Source organism: Pygocentrus nattereri, chromosome 3 (assembly GCF_015220715.1).
Source record: "Pygocentrus nattereri isolate fPygNat1 chromosome 3, fPygNat1.pri, whole genome shotgun sequence".
In the NCBI taxonomy this organism is placed as follows: Eukaryota; Metazoa; Chordata; class Actinopteri; order Characiformes; family Serrasalmidae; genus Pygocentrus; species Pygocentrus nattereri.
The window spans coordinates 11,412,405-11,431,522 of record NC_051213.1 but is presented as its reverse complement, the minus strand read 5'-3'; the positions used below and the strand labels follow the sequence as shown (position 1 = coordinate 11,431,522).

The 19,118-nt window shown below is 39.2% G+C and overlaps 1 protein-coding gene across 5 annotated transcripts in view; it reads right to left on the bottom strand.

Moving 5' to 3' along the window:
* sugct (succinyl-CoA:glutarate-CoA transferase) overlaps positions 1-19,118 on the bottom strand; it is a 104,641-nt gene that overhangs the window by 35,444 nt on the left and 50,079 nt on the right. The window lies entirely within an intron of this gene.

The window sequence follows — 19,118 nt, the reverse complement described above, 5'->3', positions numbered from 1 at the left end:
AGCATGTTGCAATTAACCTTTTTAATGATACACCTGTGGTAATAATTGTAATATTCAGACTTCCAAAGCAAAATAGTAAATTTATGTCACAAATTGTGGAATTATTATTAGTAGCGTCCACAAACTAGGATAAGTTCCTTCTGTTGGGGGACTTTAACTTACAGTCCTTCAGGTAGTGATTCATTAGAATTGATTAGACTTCTAGAGACATTCGATTTTAAGCAGCACATGGGCAGCTCTACCCACAAGCTAGGCCACATCCTGGATCTGGTCATCACTAAAGGTTTAAACACAAAGTTGTCTCAAATCTCAGATGTTTTCACATCAGATCACTTTTGTTTTTCTTACAAATCAATTTAGAAGTAAAGAAGAAGTAAAGAAATTAGAAGTAAAGAAGAAAGTACCTGAAAGTTACTTTAAACAACGCTACACTGACTCAGACGTAGTTGAGAAGTTTAAGTTAAGTGATACTTTTTTGATCCCACAACCGGGGAAATTCCACCTCCGCATTTAACCCATACGTGAAGTGAAACACATACACACTAGTGAACACACACACTAGGGGGCAGTGAGCACACTTGCCCGGAGCGGTGGGCAGCCCTATCCATGGCACCCGGGGAGCAGTTGGGGGGTTAGGTGTCTTGCTCAAGGACACCTCAGTCATGGACTGTCGGCCCTGGGGATCGAACCGGCAACCTTCGAGTCACAGGACAGGTTCCCTAACCTCCAGCCCACGACTGCCCCAAATTCTGATACTGTTTATGATAGTTCAGTGAATACACAGACAACCCCATCCTGTAATGATCTAGTCTCCAATCTAAGTGCTAGATTACGGGAAAGCCTTAACCTTCTCGCCCCAATAAAAGGGAAGAAAAGCTTGCGCACTCTTAAAAATCCATGGACGAATGCGGAAATACGCTAACTTAAGAGAAATTGTTGTAAATCAGAGCACTTATGGAAGAAAACTAAACTGCAGGTACATTAAAATATTCTGAAAGAGCAGATCTCAGTCTACAATAATGCTATGAAAATATCCAGACAGTCATATCTCTCCACTGTAATCAATAGACACAAAAATAATACCAAAATTCTTTTTTCCACCATAGACCAACTAATTAACCCTAACTTGTCTGCTAGTGTGTTTAATAATGTGCAATTCATTACCAAAATAAAAGGCCCGATACAACAGGCTGTAGCTCAGCAGACTCAAACAAGCTCCTATAATGTTCCTGATAAGCCAGCTAGATTAGTAATGACATCTTTTTCTGTTATCAACTATGAGGAGCTCACAACTATTTTAAACAAACTAAGTTCATCCATGTGTGATCTTGACCCTGTTCCTACTTCATTCCTTAAGATGGTTTTTGATAGCGTGCACAACGATGTTTTAACTATTGTTAATTGTTCTCTGCCAACAAGAATTTTTAAAAGACTAGCACGGATCCTTCCATACTAAATAATTTCAGACCAATTTCAAACCTAGCTTTTATAAGTAAAGTCTTAGAAAAAGTGGTTTTCAAACAGCTAAAGACGTATCTAATATCAAACAATTTATATGAGAAGTTTGTCAGGTTTTTGTTCCAATCATAGTACAGAGACAGCATTGATTCGCGTTATGAATGATCTCAGGCTCAGTGCTGATGCACAAAATCCTTCTATTTAAGTTTTATTAGATCTTAATGCAGACTCTGATACCATTGACCACAAGATTTTACTCCAGCGTCTTGAATGCTGGGTCGGGCAGTTTTAGAATGGTTTAAATCATATTTAAGTAATAGACAGGTTATGGTTTCACTTGAAAATCATTCATCAAAAATGACTTGCTGTTTCTTGTGGAGTCCCCCAAGGTTCAGTCTTAGGGCCTTTGCTTTTCTCTTTGTACATGCTACCTCTAGGTGATGTCATTAGGAAGCACAGTATACATTTTCATAGCTATGCTGACAACACCCAGCTATACATTTCTATTCCTTCTGAAGATCAAGACTCTGTAGACAGACTAACCAGCTGTGTGTCAGATATTTCTCAGTGGATGTTGCAAAATTTTCTACAATTAAATCATGAACAAACTAAATTACTGATCGTTGGTACAGAAAAATTATTTATGAGAAACTTGGTTCTTTAGCTTCATATACCAAACCTGAAATACAAAACCTGGCTATGATCTTAGACTCTGAGCTCTGTTTTACCCCACATGTAAACACAGTCACTAAAGTAGCTTTTAATCACTTAAGAAATATTGCTAAAGTTATGCCTTTTCTATCTCAGAGTGATACAGAGAAACCTGTTCATGCATTTGTTACAAGTAGATTTGACTTCTGTAATTCTCTTCTTAACCAGACATCCTAAGAAAACTACAAATCCCTTACAACTCATACAAAATGCAGCAGCGAGCATCCTAACAAAAACAAAACAAAGAGCTCACATCACTCCTTTTTTGAAGGAATTGCCCTGGCTGCCTGTATCATTCAGGATAGATTTCAAGGTTCTACTCCTAGTCTTTACAGCTCAAAACAACCTAGCACCTGCTTATATCACAGAGTGTCTATCTGTTTATGTTCCAGCTTGCAATCCAAGCTCTGCAGATAGTGGCCTTCTACAGACCCCCTCTGTAAAATACAGAAAACATGCAGAGGCCTCTTTCAGTTATTATGCATCCAAACTGTGGAATTCAATTCCACCTTTTATTAGACAGTCAAGCCCAGTGCTCACTTTTAAGAAGCACCTAAATAAGTATCTCTTTAAACTAGTGTTTAACTAAAACTGAATGTCTCTTGGTGTTTATCTTTATCTTGTAATGTAATCTTCATTTTCTTCTGATTAGAATTAAATACTAATGATCTCTGTTTTATCACCTGTCTGTAAAGCACTTTGAGCTGCCACTGGCATGAAAAGTGCTATATAAATAAAATTCTTCTTTTTCTTCTTCTTCTTCTTTTTATTATCATTACGTCATGAATTTTTTTCTGTTCTGAACTTGGCGAATAAAGTCCCAATTTACGAACTGACCATGGTCATAAATACCATCTTTACTTTTGAGATGACAAGAATCAAATTCATCTTCAGTTGAATAGTTGAAGTAAATTATGGGCTAAAACGCTGTTTCGGGTTAATCTCAACACTCCGCCTAATTTCTTTCCCTCACCAACGTCACCTTAATGAACACAAATGAATCACATTTACAATAGTTTACAACTGTGATTACACTGTAATCCAAGCTTAAATTTCAAACAAATGCTTGTCTAAACCAGTCTTATTATATTTCTTGCAGATGGCCTACTTAAGCTCCTGTTGCACCTAATTGCAACCGTATGAATACAATGTGTCATGAACGCATCTGTTCACAGTCTCCTAGATGCTGCTTTCCACAAAAGCTGCAAGAGCATGTGATGTGTGAGTTTCATGTCCAGTATCCAAATCATGGGTATTTTTTGTCTCTATGGTTGCCAGGCCATCTAGTTTTTTTCTTTGATGGAAGGAAAAAGGGAATATTTAATCAAAAAGATGCAATACAGTGATGAGAATGTCATGTTCTTAGGGCTTAGGCTTAGACACCTCATCCTCCATCTCTCTCTTCTCTTGTGGTCAATCTTTCCACTGTTGATGCTCCACCCTGAACCCTTTCATTTTTCTATGCCACACCAAAGCCAAACTGGTTTCCTTTTCTTGTTAAGTACAAATCTCAGTTCCAGAAACATTTGGAGAGTATGTGGAATGCTATTTAAAACAGATGATTATTATTTTGTTAAACTTGTATTGAGTGTGAAACAGTACAAAACACTATATTTGATGTAAATATATTCTTGGCCCAAATGCAATGCCTGCAAAATGTTTTGAAACAGTTGGGACAGGAATATGTTTACCCCTCTGTTACATCACCTTTCTTTTAAACAGCACGTTTGGCGACTGAAGACACCAACTGATCTTTTCTGAAAGCAGATTTTTTTTGCCATTCTGCTATTATACAACCCTTCAGCTGTACAACCGTATGGGGCCTTTGATGTCATAATTAATGCTTCTTACTGCTCTACACTTTCAAATGGAGTCTGGACTGCAGGCAGGCAATCTAGCGCTCACTCTGATTATGCAGCCATACTGTAGTAAGGAGCAGAATGTGGCTTGGCGTCATGCTGAAATAAGCAAGGACATCCCTGAAAAAGACGCTGTCTAGAAGGCAGCATATTTTTGTCTAAAAAGAGTTTACTTCTTCTGTGCTTCATGATGCCTTCACAGATGTTCAACTCACCCATACCATGGGCACCAACAGTAGCAATTCTAGACTCTTAAGAAGAATTTGAATGAAAAATGCACAAAGACAAAAATATATATGCAAATATATGCAAAATATATAAGTGGAAAGAAGCAGGGCGTAGACCTGCTGGTGTTTTTTTCTCTCTCAGCACTTCCTCTTCCAAAAAGGGCAAGCACCAACTCTTCTGCAGAGGTCACACTGAGGTCTTGAAAACACTGGCTTAGATGAAAGTGGATAGCGGATAAGTACTTTGCAACCTTACAGGCGCACTCATTGAGTTTCCTTTGATTTCTGCTCATTCCTCCAGCTTAGACACCACCCGGGCTTTGTGCTGGCCTCATCAGGGAGCATGTGGTACGGGCTGGTAGGGAGGAGCAAGCCCAATCACTTGTGGGTCATTGCATAACTCTCTCGTTTGTACATCAAGGGCCTGGGCCCAGGCCTTCTATTCATCTGTGCTGAAGGATAAACCGTGGCTCTCCATGCAAGCTAATGAAGGTGGGTGAAACTGGAGAGCTGTCGTGAATAATGGAACCCATGAACAGAACATACATGTATGAATTTTAATGCGTGTTCATCTCATGATGTATTGACTGACAGTGAAGTTGAGGTAAGCAAATAAACATGCTTTTGTTTGCCATGGTGTAAAACAAAAAATAGGATTTCTGGTGAACAAATGTGTTGATTCATGTTTGATCATGATTTACAAATAGAGCAATGCTGAAATACAGTGCTCTAACATGTGTACGATAGCACCATTACACATATTGTACCTTTAAGTACAATATACAGTTTTGGACAGATTGTAAAAGAGAGCATGCTACATGGCATTTCACAAAAGAAAGGGCTGCACTATTTCAACATGCTCTTAAAGCAGGAACAGACACATGAAATGCACACTTGGCTTAGATGTAGAATACAGAAGTCTTCCATCCTTTTCCACTGCACATTTAAACCACTTTTAACCAAAAGTATCAAGTTTCTATTGATGCCAATTTTGAGGGACAGAAACATGATTTGCCTCTCTGAAGCAAGCCTTCATACTAAAAAGCTTTGGCTGATGTATAACATTTAGAGGGGCTACACAACATATCCACTTTCCAACGACAGCAAGTGATACTTCCCATTAGATTTCTATGATGACCTGCAGGGCTTGTGCGGTTCAGGTGTATATTAAGTCCTCGAGCCGTGGCTGAACTTTGACTCTGTGGTTAAAATTTCCCGTTCACTAGACACATTCCTGGTGATTCTTGTTTCAAAAACAGCAATGGTGTTAGTAGCTTAGGGACTCAAGCTGTGACCTCGGCAGGACGTGCATGGGTGTGAAGCATCCGGGAAGTCCAACCATGCTCTTGTGGGACAGGGATTGAGTACTTCACAGCTTTACTATTATGGTTAACAGAAGATGACCTGAGGAAAAGGGTAACTGCAGTCCAAGCTGACTACTAGGTGTGTGTTTTGGAGTACTGCATGGTCCATATGGTTGACTGGGTCATTGCTGCCTGAAGAAACGTCAGTGCAGAGGCGCCAGGCTAAGAAAAATTGACAAGAAAAGGTGTGTGGGGGATGTGAAAGCTACTGTTGAATAATGACTGTCAAAACATCATCTGATACTACTGCTGCCCTCCAGATGGTTAATGATCCATCATCAGTTAAGGCATCTGCTGAGTTAAGACCAAGGAAAAAGTTGGAACAACTAAACTCTTTAGTCGCAGGTTATATGAGGCTTTGTGAAATCAGTCATCTCCAATAAGACACGTTCAGCAAACATGTGTGGATGGATCTGTGCCATTATACACAAAATGAGATTTGACACTGTAGTCAATGATGCATGCATTTCCTTCTATAGAGAGCAAGACAAATTCACTTTAAATGTATTCCCACTGCGAAAGAGGAGGGTATTAAACCTATTAACGTCTACTATTATCTGTCAGTCAAGGCTGATAGATGTAAAAGAAGAGGCCATCATTTATTAATGTCATTCTTGATGAAAGACTGAACGTGGACAGACCTCAGGGGGTTGAAGCAGCTAAGCTTGGACTTGACGTACTGCAATACAGATTGAATTTAGATGAGCTACAGGAAGGAAGTCTTTCTAGACCAGTGTTCTCTTCAGCATGCAGTACACCTTAATCAAACTACCACCAAACACATTGCCATTAAGTATCCTGCAAAGAACAGAGTGTACATCTTTCAGGTACTCCTCACCACTAGAGGCACATTTTCTTCAGAAATGCAGGCAATCTTGGACCAATAACAGTGACTGTCCAGAACAAACAATATGATGATTAGGAGTTCTGTTTAGCAGCAGGCACACATACAAACTAAAAAACCACTGTGAGTCCTCTTCAACTACTGTGTGGAAAATAACTGCGGTAAACAGTTAAACTGGATTGTTGGAGGGCATTCCTTTCTTTGCTTTACTGTTTCGTCATGAAATTTTCCAATGGTCCTTTACCCTGAAGCAGATGGAGGAGGAAACACAGTGATACTATGTAGGTTGAGCCTTACATGTTTGACAAGTAATAATAAAGCACATTATAGTAGAAGTAGTTGTTGTAATCTATCGTCATCTTTCATTTAGCTATAAAATGGTAATTAATCAAGTCAGAAAGAATGAATTGAGAGAATCAGAGTTTAGCTTAGCCCTTAACTTTTGTCTCTGAAAGCATTGTCTCAGAGATCCTTCTTGATCTCTCAGCACCTTTTGACACAGTCAACCATACGATCCTTCTGGACATCCTCACCAACCTTAGAATCACTGGCTATGCGTGGAAGTGGTTCAAGTCCTAACTGGTGGATCACTCTTATCAGGTAACATGGAGAGGGTTCACATCCTCTCCATGCAGGCTCTCCACTGGTGTCCCACAAGGCTCGGTCCTGGGTCCTCTTCTCTTTTCTCTTTACACTAGCTCTCTTGGTGATGTGATATCTTCTCATGGCTTCTCTTCTCACTGTTATGCTAATGACACTCAACTAAGGCTTTCTTTCTCACCCTCTGATACACAGGTTACCAGTCGCATCTCGGCATGCCTGTCTGACATCTCTTCATTGATGGCAGCTCACCACCTGAAGCTCAATCCCAGCAAGACTGAGCTGATATTCATCCCTGCAACTACAGGTCCTCATCATGATCTTGCCATCTCATTCGAGAACTCCCTGATTGTTCCATCTGTAGAGGCAAGAAGTCTTGGTGTGAGTCTGGATGGCCAGTTATTGTTCTCAACTCACATCGCGAACCTGACTCGGTCATGCAGGTTTCTCCTGTACAACATCCGAAGGATCTGACCCTTCCTCACCCAAGAGGCCGCCCAGGTGCTAGTGCAGTCTCTTGTCATCTGATGGCTTGACTACTGCAACTCACTCTTGGCTTGTCTTCCCATGCAGGCCATCAAGTCTCTGCAACTCATACAGAATGCGGCAGCACGACTCGTCTTCAACCTCCCCAAGTTCAGCCACGTCACCCCACTGCTGCGCTCCCTTCACCCGCTTCCTGTAGCTGCACGCATCAGATTTAAAACCCTAATGCTTGCCTATAAAGCCAAAAATGAACCAGCCCCTACCTACTTGATGGCAATGGTGAAATCTCGAACTGTACCACGAGCCCTTCGAGCTTCAAGTACAGCTCGGCTTGACAAGGCGCGTGGAAGACGAGCGTTGAGAATGTTCTCTGTACTGGCACCCAGGTGGTGGAATGAACTCCCACTGGCTGTCCGAACAGCAGAGTCTCTTGCTGTCTTCAAACGTAGACTGAAGACTCATCTCTTTACACAGCACTTAAAATGAGCACTGAATTATAAGCTGCACTTATATTTTATTGTATTGCACTGTGTATTGTAGTTCATTGTATTGTATTTTATTGTAATTGTATTGCATTGAATGGCACAGAGTTCTGTCTTCAACTTTGCTCCTTTTTCTCTCGCTATCAAAAGTGACTTTTTGTTTCTAACAGCATCTGAGCTCAGGACGGTCTTTTCTCTAAGCTATTGGTAACTAGCAAAGATACTTTCTCTAGATTGACAAAGCACTTCTTGTAAGTCGCTCTGGATAACAGCGTCTGCTAAATGCTGTAAATAATGTAAATGTAAATTTCACTTGGGGCCATTTGAAACGACCTATTTTTGCCTGATGAACGAGAGCTGAGACATGTTTCATTCTTTCCACTCAATGCACTCACATAACCTGAGGTTATGGTTTGAGAATGTCCTAAAATGTAGGCATAAAAAATGTGTTATTCATGTAGGAAAACATACCACCCAATGAAATGTTCTGTTATTTTATCTAAAAATATTGTGGTAGACAGATATAATGTATATATATATATATATATATATATATATATATATATATATATATATATATATATATATATATATATATATATATATTTGTGTATTTGCACAAACTAAATCAGTAAATGAACATTTTTTTCAAACTCGCAGTAACTGAGTTTTTACTGTCAATGGAGGCTGTTACCACAGTAACCTAATTAACCATCACTGGGCACAGGCCTAGTGATGTTTTAGCCAAAAAGATGTAATTTTGCTTCAAAACATTCCACTGCTGGCTTTGACTCCAGTCTTGAAGAGCCAGCTGATGGTTTTATGTTTAGCCTTGTTTTATGTTTAGGGTTGAATCAGGTGTGCTGGAGTCCTAAACTGTGATACTGTAGAAGCACAACTGGAAGAAAAAAAACTGTGATTTATGTTACATCCTTATCAAAACCACTAACATCAAAAAGTCCTGATCGCCTTTCTCCAAAAACTCCACAAAAATCATGAAGCTAATAAGCAACAAGAGTGCTGGGAGAAAGTGAATTCTGGAGAAGAGAAAATAAAACAAAAACACATTGCCTGGGGTAAGGGGAGGGAAACTCCTTCGTCAAGCTGTACTTCCTCAACTCATCGTGCCCAAGAAAACAAAAATGGGCAGCCGTGTCCAAGAGGCCATAGCACAGACAGGATCTACCTGGTGTTTACACAGGTGGGCTTCCATTCAGCCATATGGTTGGCAGAAAGAAAAAGGGGAGTCTGGGACGGAAAAGCAAGAAGTCACATTGAGATAAAGATGGGAAAGGGAAAGACAGAACCAGACAGTTATGGAACAAAAGTGGAATGTAACTAGGAGCAGAAAAGCAAAGCTAGGAAGTTGGGTGGAGGTAATTGATTCACTGACACATAGTCCCTCTAGAGAGGATCTTTTAGTCTTTTAGCTCAATCCACTTAAGTGGCTTTAGAGGTCAGCTCTACAGCCAAAATGTGTGTGGTAATTTCTTCGTTTCCCCTCTTCTTTAACCATGATTCCACCAAAGGCACTGGAGTCTTCATTCTGACAGGAAAATGTTCTGGTATTCCAGGCACGGACATCTTTGCATCCAACCACTGGCCCACTGTGACCACACTCCCACGCAGGCCTTTTGAGAGTGGGTGAGCATGTGTGTGTGTGTGTGTGTGTGTGTGTTTAGGGGTTAGAGGCCAACGCCATGTGTCTTCAAAATCCTAGCGTGTGTTTGTGTGTGTATGAGAGAGACCACAGGCGAAGACACGCCTCCTCATCAGTTGGCTGAATGTCAGTGCGGCCTCTAATTACTGCGGGGAGAGTTCCGTTCACACAGCCAATTACAGGCCACCATTCTCCTCTCCATATCACATCACTTCTCCCCCATCAGTGGACTCTGAAGGTGTCATCTGGTTGGAACTGGCATGACTATTCAGTATGATGCTCAACTGAAGAGATCATACTAACTACAGACTTCACTTATTTTAGGCATCCACACACGAACACACAAAACGCTTGAATCATGATGATGTCAGACTATATTAATAATTCAGTCTAAATACTGCTTTCTGAATACCTCAACAAAGATGATGAGCTCATAGGTTTACAAGGGGAAATCACTAGCAACAGCATGAATAACTAACTCATCTCAGGCTTTTACTTCACTTCACAATGTGACCACTGTTTTAATGATTTCTCTTAGACCGCACTCTAGGTGTTTCCTTTGGAAATAACAGGAAAATAATTCCAGCGAAAATAAGTCTTCAGCAAAATGAAAACACAGCCACATTAAATCAGTCCCTGTTACAATCACCTGGGGCCCTCACAGTGCCTACAGACACAATGACCAATACAAAAGACCACTTCTTACTGCTGTAGACATCTCATGCCTTTCTTCTTTCAAAGAGGACAGGACAACTCATGTTTGCCATTTTGCTTCAGCAGGTAGATTAAATATCTCACTTCTCATGCATTCAGTTTGGACTACACCAGTCAGTGACTTCTTTACCTTGTATACTAAAATAGCGGCCCTGAAACGGTTCTTGGCTTGAATGCATGGTTCTAAAAAGACCTTTTAATTGGTATAAAATCTCAACATTACATGGAGGTTCTTTAAATTGTTAAAAATGTACAAAAATGGAGCCATCCTTGAAAGGTTTTTTAAGAAACCAATGGTAGTTCACATATTAGCAGGCAATACAATATGTGCTGACAAGTGGGGAAAAGTAAATTATCTATTGATTATAGTGTGAACTTGCTTTAATAATAAATGAAATATACTAATAAAAAAAACAATCATTCTTGGTCTGATACTGGAATCATAAATAGTAATTTTAACAGGTAAATGAACACTCTACCACTCTACACCACAGCCCCAGGGTTCTATTCTCCAACTTGGCAGTAACACCACTACTTGTTGTCCTTATACCTAACATTACACTCACTTTTCCTTTTTTACTATTGTAAACAGCTTTGGATAATCTGTTTTACACTTACTACACTTCATGTATTGATTATAGTGTAGTGTTTCAAAATAAAAAAAATAAAATAAAACAAAACCTACATAAATAAACATCAGTTATTGATATCAGTATCAGCCATAATAATTATCATATTTGCCCACAAACTGTATACTCCAAATATATGCATTGCTATAAATAATTACAACCTCAGAATCTTCTAAAGCACAAATGAAGTTATACCAGCACTAAAGTCTACAGCAAGGAGCTCACACACACGCAGACACACACAAAGACATTCTCTTCACTGGCTCTTAGACAAGGTCGGCAGGCTGTTTGAGAGATTGACGACAGGGAATGTGAATGTGTAGCAGATCATAGAGGTGAGCTAAGGACAGGAGGCTGACCCAGATACAGATTAATGCTCTCTTTGAGGCCACTTCTTGCTGGGAGGCACTCCTGGAGTTTTCACTGACGGGCCCCTGTTCAATGCAAGAGCACTTTTCTGGAATGAATGAGCTAGCTCTCTCTAACCTGCTGGATATTGAATAAGCAGTTTAAGAACACACTTGAGATTCTGTTATGAAAGGAATTATTACATATATTTATATTTCCAGGAATGGCATGATACCTGAAAAGCAGAGTGGCAATAGTAGGAAATTCTGTTGCCATATGATTTTTAAAAAGTGTGTGACCAAACCTTATAAAACGCTAATAAAAATATCTCAACAAAGACTGTCTGAGGCGACAAACTGCAGAGGTATGTGGAGTTTAGACTTCAGCTCTTATGCAAGTTCAAGAATGTTCAGTGACATAATCCACTGGCTTTGTTTCTCTTTAGTATTTGTAAGGCAGAATTACATTTTTTACCTGCATGCCCGTTGGAGCAAAGTATGAACCCACACCTACTGCAGAAAGAACGTGGTGTTGGCATCATATGTCATCAAAATGCAAAGCAACCAGCTTAAACATTCCTATGATTGGCTGTCTTTTGACTTTGAAGTGTGTGAGGGAGAACTGCTTTGAGAGAAGCCTAGATCGGAAACGGCTAATTGCTCGTAACTACATCGGTTCTAAATGAAACCGTGCGGTGATACACTGGGGTTTATACATACAATCCAAATGGTGATACACCGGATAACGACTGAGGTTTCACTAACTCCAAGATCAGAGAGCGACCCATGAGCCTGGGCGACTGAGTTGTGAGAGCGGGATCTGGCAACCACAATTCACATCTGCAGCACAGCACAAAGGCTATGATGCCCCCAGTGTGAACTTAGACTAACACTTTGAAAGTCTATATATGAGCTGTTGAATCATTTATTCTCATGATACGCTGGACACAGTATGGCCACCACCTTACTGAAATGAAAATATGAATATGGCAAAGGATACAGACAAACTAAAACACATGAACCTTTGCTTCAGGGGTCACATATATGACTGACACTATATTTTAGTTCAACCAAAAGCACTACTGTTCAATCAAATACATTACATTATCAGATCTGCAGGTAGCATACACAGCACTGTGCAATAGTCAAAGACCATCATTCATTTAATGTCCATTCAAAATGCCCACTGAGTATACAAGTTATACTTTTTTTAAGATATATTGCTTTGGAAATTAGATATAAAATCACTCACATTGCATTAAGAAGGGAGTTCTCAAAACTGGAGAAACAAAAAGAAAACCAACATTAAAAGATACAGAGAAAATGGGACTCCTAACAATTATGCAAAACCTGGCAGACAACCAAAACTGTCACTACCAGATAAGCATTACATAAAGTACTTAACAGTATTTTCACCTTTTCACTTTTGAGAGAGAGGAGAAAATCAAGCTCTGCTCTTGATTCAGATCTAAACAAAAAAAAAAACCCCAGAGATGTTTCAGTCCATCCTGTCCACTGTGAGACAACTTGGTACTATGGCTCTGAAAGGAAGCCACTGAGACAAAGATAAAAAAAAAAGGAATAAATTTGAAAACAAAAAAAATGAGCAAACAAAGCTGCTTGTTTTCTCAAAATAATGGACTGGGCACCCCAGAGTGCAGAGCTCAACATCATGTGTACTTGGATTATAAGAGGCAGAAAATGCAACCCTTCTTCTACGACTGAACTTTCAATGTGTGGAAAAATATCCCTGCAGAGTTTTTCAAAAAACTAAAAGCGTGTCTCCGGAAAAGACTGAAAGATGTAGTAAAGGTAAAGAGTAAACACACTAAACATTGAACAAAGTCCTAATATACGTAGTAGCTGAGACTTCTGTGTAATTTTCTTTTTTTTTCCTGACACTGAAAAATACATAATGTCCCTAGAAAGCCCACAAATGAAAGGTGGTCACAATACTATGACTAATTATTATAGTTCCAAATGAATAAATGAACAAAAAATGCATTCAAATATATTGTGTTTTAGCATTTTGAAACAAGAGTAGTCAATATATATTAACAGGAGACAACGGAAGCCTTTAGGTAGCATAAGAAATGTCTGCAGGGATATGGATGCCGTTTCTGTTTCAACTCAATCATGATTAGCGATATTACAAGAGCACACCATAAAAAGACTTTTACTATCATCACTCAAAACCTGACGGTGTTAATAGGGAGAGCACATTCTATTTTACCTTCAAGATATTAAAGATTTCTATTCCTGAATGTGAACTTTGCTGAGGCTCAAATGAGTAATCTGAGAGCCAAGCGCGGCTCACAAGATCCCAGAGTGGGCCGAGGTATAAATGACTCATCCCACAGAGTGTAGGGGGGCACCAGCCAGTCAGAAATCTGTTGAACAGAGTTGGTTTGCTGGCACAATGGATGTTGGTCTGGTGAAGCAAACTGCAAAGACTAGGCCTACAAATAGCATGTGTCCACCAAAGCATGAAGCTAGATTACTCAATTTGATAATTAGAGCATGAACGTGCTGGGACTCCATTTTAAGTAAACAGCCATTTGAAGCTGCCTCTGCTCATCTTTGCTGGTACAAACTGGTCTCTGCAATCCGTTTGTCAAGGAGAATTTTTGTTTACGTGGTTATCCATGGGGTGAACCACTCTGGACTCATTTCTTGACCACTATGCTATTGCAAACTCTACACACATAGGGATTCAACCGCTAACACTATCCACAAGATCTCATGGTAAGGTTCGGTTGACAAGGAAGAGTCTGACAGTAAGGCTTCTGCTCTCAGACTGAAAAATGACCCTTCTTTTCCTTTCCTATAAAAGAAGGAGTCTATAGGACATTTGGGGGGGGTCATTATTTTCACCTCAGTAGAAACCTGCCTCAGTGCTCTATATCTCTAGAGCCTTGGTAAAATGTGCTGCTACCATAGAATGATTTCCCAGGTTCCAGCAAAGTTGTGATTCCTGTTGAATACTTTTCAATTATATGATAAGATCAGTACTGGAAATTCACCAATTTTGCTATAGTTTTGTGAAAAATGAGGGGAAAAAAGCTTTCTTCGCCCAATACTATCAAATTCTTGTGTTCTCATACGAAGAGGCAGAACAAACTGTCCTGCACTGTCTAGTCACTTAATGTCATTTCAGATGTTGTGCCCAATGAGAGGGCATCGACATTGACAGGATCTGTGAGAAGGGAACTGGACCAAGTCTCTCATAACAGTCTCTGCCCTCTTCCCATGAGAGGCTGCCGGAACACGTGACCAGCTTTTAAGTGCCTGGAGCTCGTGTAAGATTCATTCCTCAGACCACAAACATTTGGGACAGGGGACTGTGGAGCAGTCTAGAACTGAGGACATGGAAGAGGCAGTGAGACATGCATGTATCGAGACAACTCTGAAATGCCTGCTCTGTGACGAGGCTTTGTCTCAACTCAGCTAAACTTAGACCAAGCTCTGCTTACTTTTTTATACCAGCCCAAGTATTCATTAAATCTTTGTTAGTGATGTACAGAAATGACTGAAACTGAAATTCAGGACACAGTGAGCCAAAAACTAAAAGAAACCGTTATTTTATATAAAATTTGCCATTTTTTATGCCTTTGAATTATTGTAATAGTGCTGACGATACTTCAAAGGCAATAATTTCAGTGGACAGAAAAAAGACTCAAAGAGAAAAAGGACTAAATTAATTTCAAATAACTTGTTTAAAAAAAATATATTATTAGTTGTAAAATTATAAAAATATGTCATGTTTTTCAAAACGCCTCTGCTTTGGTAATTGAAAACATCTTTTTTTTTTTTTTAATATTCAAAGCACATAGACGAGGCTTTGAGAACTCCTTTCTAGCAGTGTGAAGTTTCTCCAGCAGAGGGCATTACGACCACACAAGCTGTTTTACTGTCCGTCATTTAGAGAAGAAACATAAAACTCAGGAGGATGTCACATGTTTGCAGTCACAACTTGCAAAAAAGAGGTAGACAAAGCTTAAAAAACTAAACTTTTTGGGGACAAAAAAAACAAAAAATTGAGTTTACTGTTATTCAATAAAATCATGTTTGTATTTAAACTCTCCAAGTGTTACAACCACAGTTCTTTCATTCTTAAATTTAGGGTGGAAACAAAAGGGTTTAATATGTCAAATGCCCAGCAAAAAATTGGCCAATTGAAAATTCTTTTCTCTGTGATATCTAGGTAGATGTAGGTAAATGAGTTCTCCTCCTGGTTAGGACTAGAGAAGAGAAGCCCTGACACATTCGATTAATCATCAGTATAATTACGCAGTTACAGAGAAATCAATCAAACAATCAATCAACCAACAGAAAGGACCGATTTTGTGAGTAGAACATAAATCTAAGCCTTCTGGAAGTCACAGATATGTCAATGATTGTGAATATGAGCGGCAGACTAATCAGTGGGTCTGAAATGGAAACAGCAGCAGCTCTATTTCAGAACTGAAAAAGTCATTGTGAAACTGCAATAAAGTAAAGTATGCACTAATATATCGGTCCCAAGCTTTAACTAAAACTTGGAATGTCTTTTAGAAGCTTCAAAAGATCTATTTCATCTAGAACAGATGACCAAAACAGGTTAAAGCGAATCTCTGTTAGCTTGACACTAACAAACTACTTGAATCCCCTAGAGTTGCTATCAGAAGTAAAAATGATCACAGAGGCATTTTTGCTCCTGTTAAGACCAAAGCCTAGCTTTAATAGTCACTGGTAAACCATGTCAGGTGCGTATGAAAATCAATTTAATTTATTTCCAATATCAAATAAGTATTTACATTAATATAACTAGTAACAAAAACATATTTAACAACTGAAGGAAAGTAATTTTTTTGTGTAAAACAGTTAAAAATAGAAATGAACACTAGAATGTAGATAAACTTGTGTGCACACGTAAGCATACAGCAATTTATCTGGTTCAGCAAAGTTGTACATATTACAGTCATCAGTACCAGAATCTATCAGTACTAGTTGTTTTTCAGTGGCTTCTTGGCTTGATGGGAACCATTTAGATGGGTCCAGAAGCAATTAAAAGACATTTCTCTGTTCTCAGTGTTACCTCGATAAATGAACATGTGCACACATCATCGGCCACTGCACTGAGTAGCTCTTGTGTTAGCTCATTAACTCATCTGAAGAGGCAGTCTCCATCATTCGTGAGCTCTGCATGTCGCTGCTGTCGGAAGAAAACCTTGTATCTCCGTTTTTGTCGTTTTTCAGTTTTTGACAAAATTTGAAAATGCCTGTTGTTCTTTACATTGTGTGTAAATTTCCTGAAGAACAGACCAACAGAAACAGCCCAAAATGGCTTGGAAAGACATCTGGTTCCACTGACTTGCATTAAAAGTAGAGTAGGTTTTTTCCTTCTCCTGTAAAGTTCCCATTTTGGAGATACAAGGTTTTCCTCTGACAACAGCGATATGTAGTTATACTATCTACAATTTTGGATTCTTTATTAGGGGTGGGCAATATGATAAAAAATATAACATCATATTACTTCAAGACACTTTTTGTACATGATATGCATCACAATAGTTTATTTCTCTGAGGTTTGATAAACTGGAATAGGAAAAAAGTGCCACATTTTGAAAACATTTTACATACTAAACTGCAATAAGTCCAGTTGAACAGTCCTAAGTATGCTATCTTTGAAATGAAACACGCAGGTGGTCAGTTTCCTTTAAACATTCCCTGCAAACAAAAAACTGTTTTTTAAATTGTTAACTTATTTTGGATGGCCTACTATGATTATGTAGGTTGGTCTGTGTGTCAAATGTGTTATGCCAAAGTTTTTGGCCATTGAAAACTTAGGGTTCCACAGCACTTCCATAAAAAGTGATTCATGGAATGAACCAATCATGGTCCAATAAATAGATATAAGAATGTGATATTTAGACTTGCGATGGTGTCCACATTGATCTAATAAACTGTAAAATATGATGGAATTCTGGCTAAACTTGCACAGTACTGTCTGTCCAGGTAACAGGGAGTGGTGCGTTAGCATATACCACAGGTTTGATTTCAATAAAATGCTCCATTGAAACATTTGGAGCACAATGTGAGGAAGCAAACATGCTAAGCTACTCTTGACTCCACTACACTGCCCTTGTCAGCAGTAAACTCTAGTGTTAGTTTGGTGAGCAGGCTAAACGGTTTCATAGACCTGAGTGGATCTGAGTGAATAAAGCGACTGGTTTTGCAGTGACAGAAAGGCAGAATCTAACCTCTGCTGTGTTGAGCCAAGTTATCAACCTCCTAAGTTAGCACTATCATAGCCAACTCCACTTTACTGTTCAACATTGATTAGTTGTTGTTGAGATTTACAAATTGTTGGTTGTGAAATCTCCAAATGTGCCCCTGCCTATTCACCAAAGGCAAAAAGCACCGCGTGCAGGGTAGCTTTAGTTGGCAGGAGTGGGATTTGTAAATCCAAAAGAAAGGGGGCGTATACAATTTGCATAAACGTGCATATTCATAAATCTTAGCATTCTTAATAAGAGTGACAGTTACCTATAAATATCGCTATACTGCCTAATCCTATTCTTCACTGTATTCATGTTCAATAAAGGCCTTTCAAAATACATTACTATTCAATGAACTTATGATACAAAGAGGCCTTTTAAGAAGTTGACACTGAGCACACCTGGAGCAGAAAGGCAACAGCTCTCAAGATAACATTGTTAAAGGCCTTTTTGGAGCATAGTTTTAGTGGACCACAGGCTCTATCCAAAACAATTTGATCGTTAATCCCTCTCAGTTTTCCACAGTGATACCTTCAAAGGCTCAAACTCTTATAAAACATTACAAACAGTATCTTCAATTTTCATTCTTTCTCAGTAGTGTAATGTTCTAGGCTCTAGTGTCTGGAATCTCAAAATCTCTGGGCCGCAGGTCAAACTGCATGAGTGCAAGCTCATTGAGTTTGATTGCACATAATTGGTTAACAATGGCCTCTCAGAGGGTAGTGTCCAGAAACTGGCCAAAGACTGACCAACAGGCCACTGCTGAGCCACAAGGCAAACTCACATGCTTCACCTCACTGCCTGGACTCAAATACACGGGGGGTCTTTCTTCCTCACTGGAAAATCAACAGTGTGTTATAACACTAGTGTCCAGAGGTTTTGTGGCAGCTTGGTTTTATTTAGTACACTGGCACCAAACAATCAGTTTTAATTAGGCTTCAAATTAATCTTTCCATTCACTTACTGTAACAGGTTTGACCTTGTGTGTAAAGGACATGTTTTAAGAAAGAAAAAAAAAAATCTATGAATTATTTTTAGTTTTCCTCTGAAGTTCACAGCAGGATCTGCACTAAAGCGACAGGCGCTCTCCAAATCAGGCTGGATTCCAGTGCAAAGGAGACCTCTATGGACAGAAGGTGAGACTGCATCTCCCCATATCTGAAGGGTAAAAAAATACTGGAAATACCACCATGATCGCTCTAAGGAAACTCACAGAGAAAAACTGAAGTAAATCCACTTCAATAGCCTGTCTCCATTTTTTGCTACCTTGTTAACCTAGCAAGCAACACAAATATGGCTTTTTAAATACATCTTTCTAGAAATATATACGGGTGTCCTTTTCTGTAAGACAAAATGATTTAATCAGATATTTGTTTACATCTCATGTGCACAGACATTCCTCCGCTCCCACTACGACTACTATGAGGAGCTTATGGTTGGGCAAGGCTGATATCACAGGCTTTAATTGCAGCTTTTT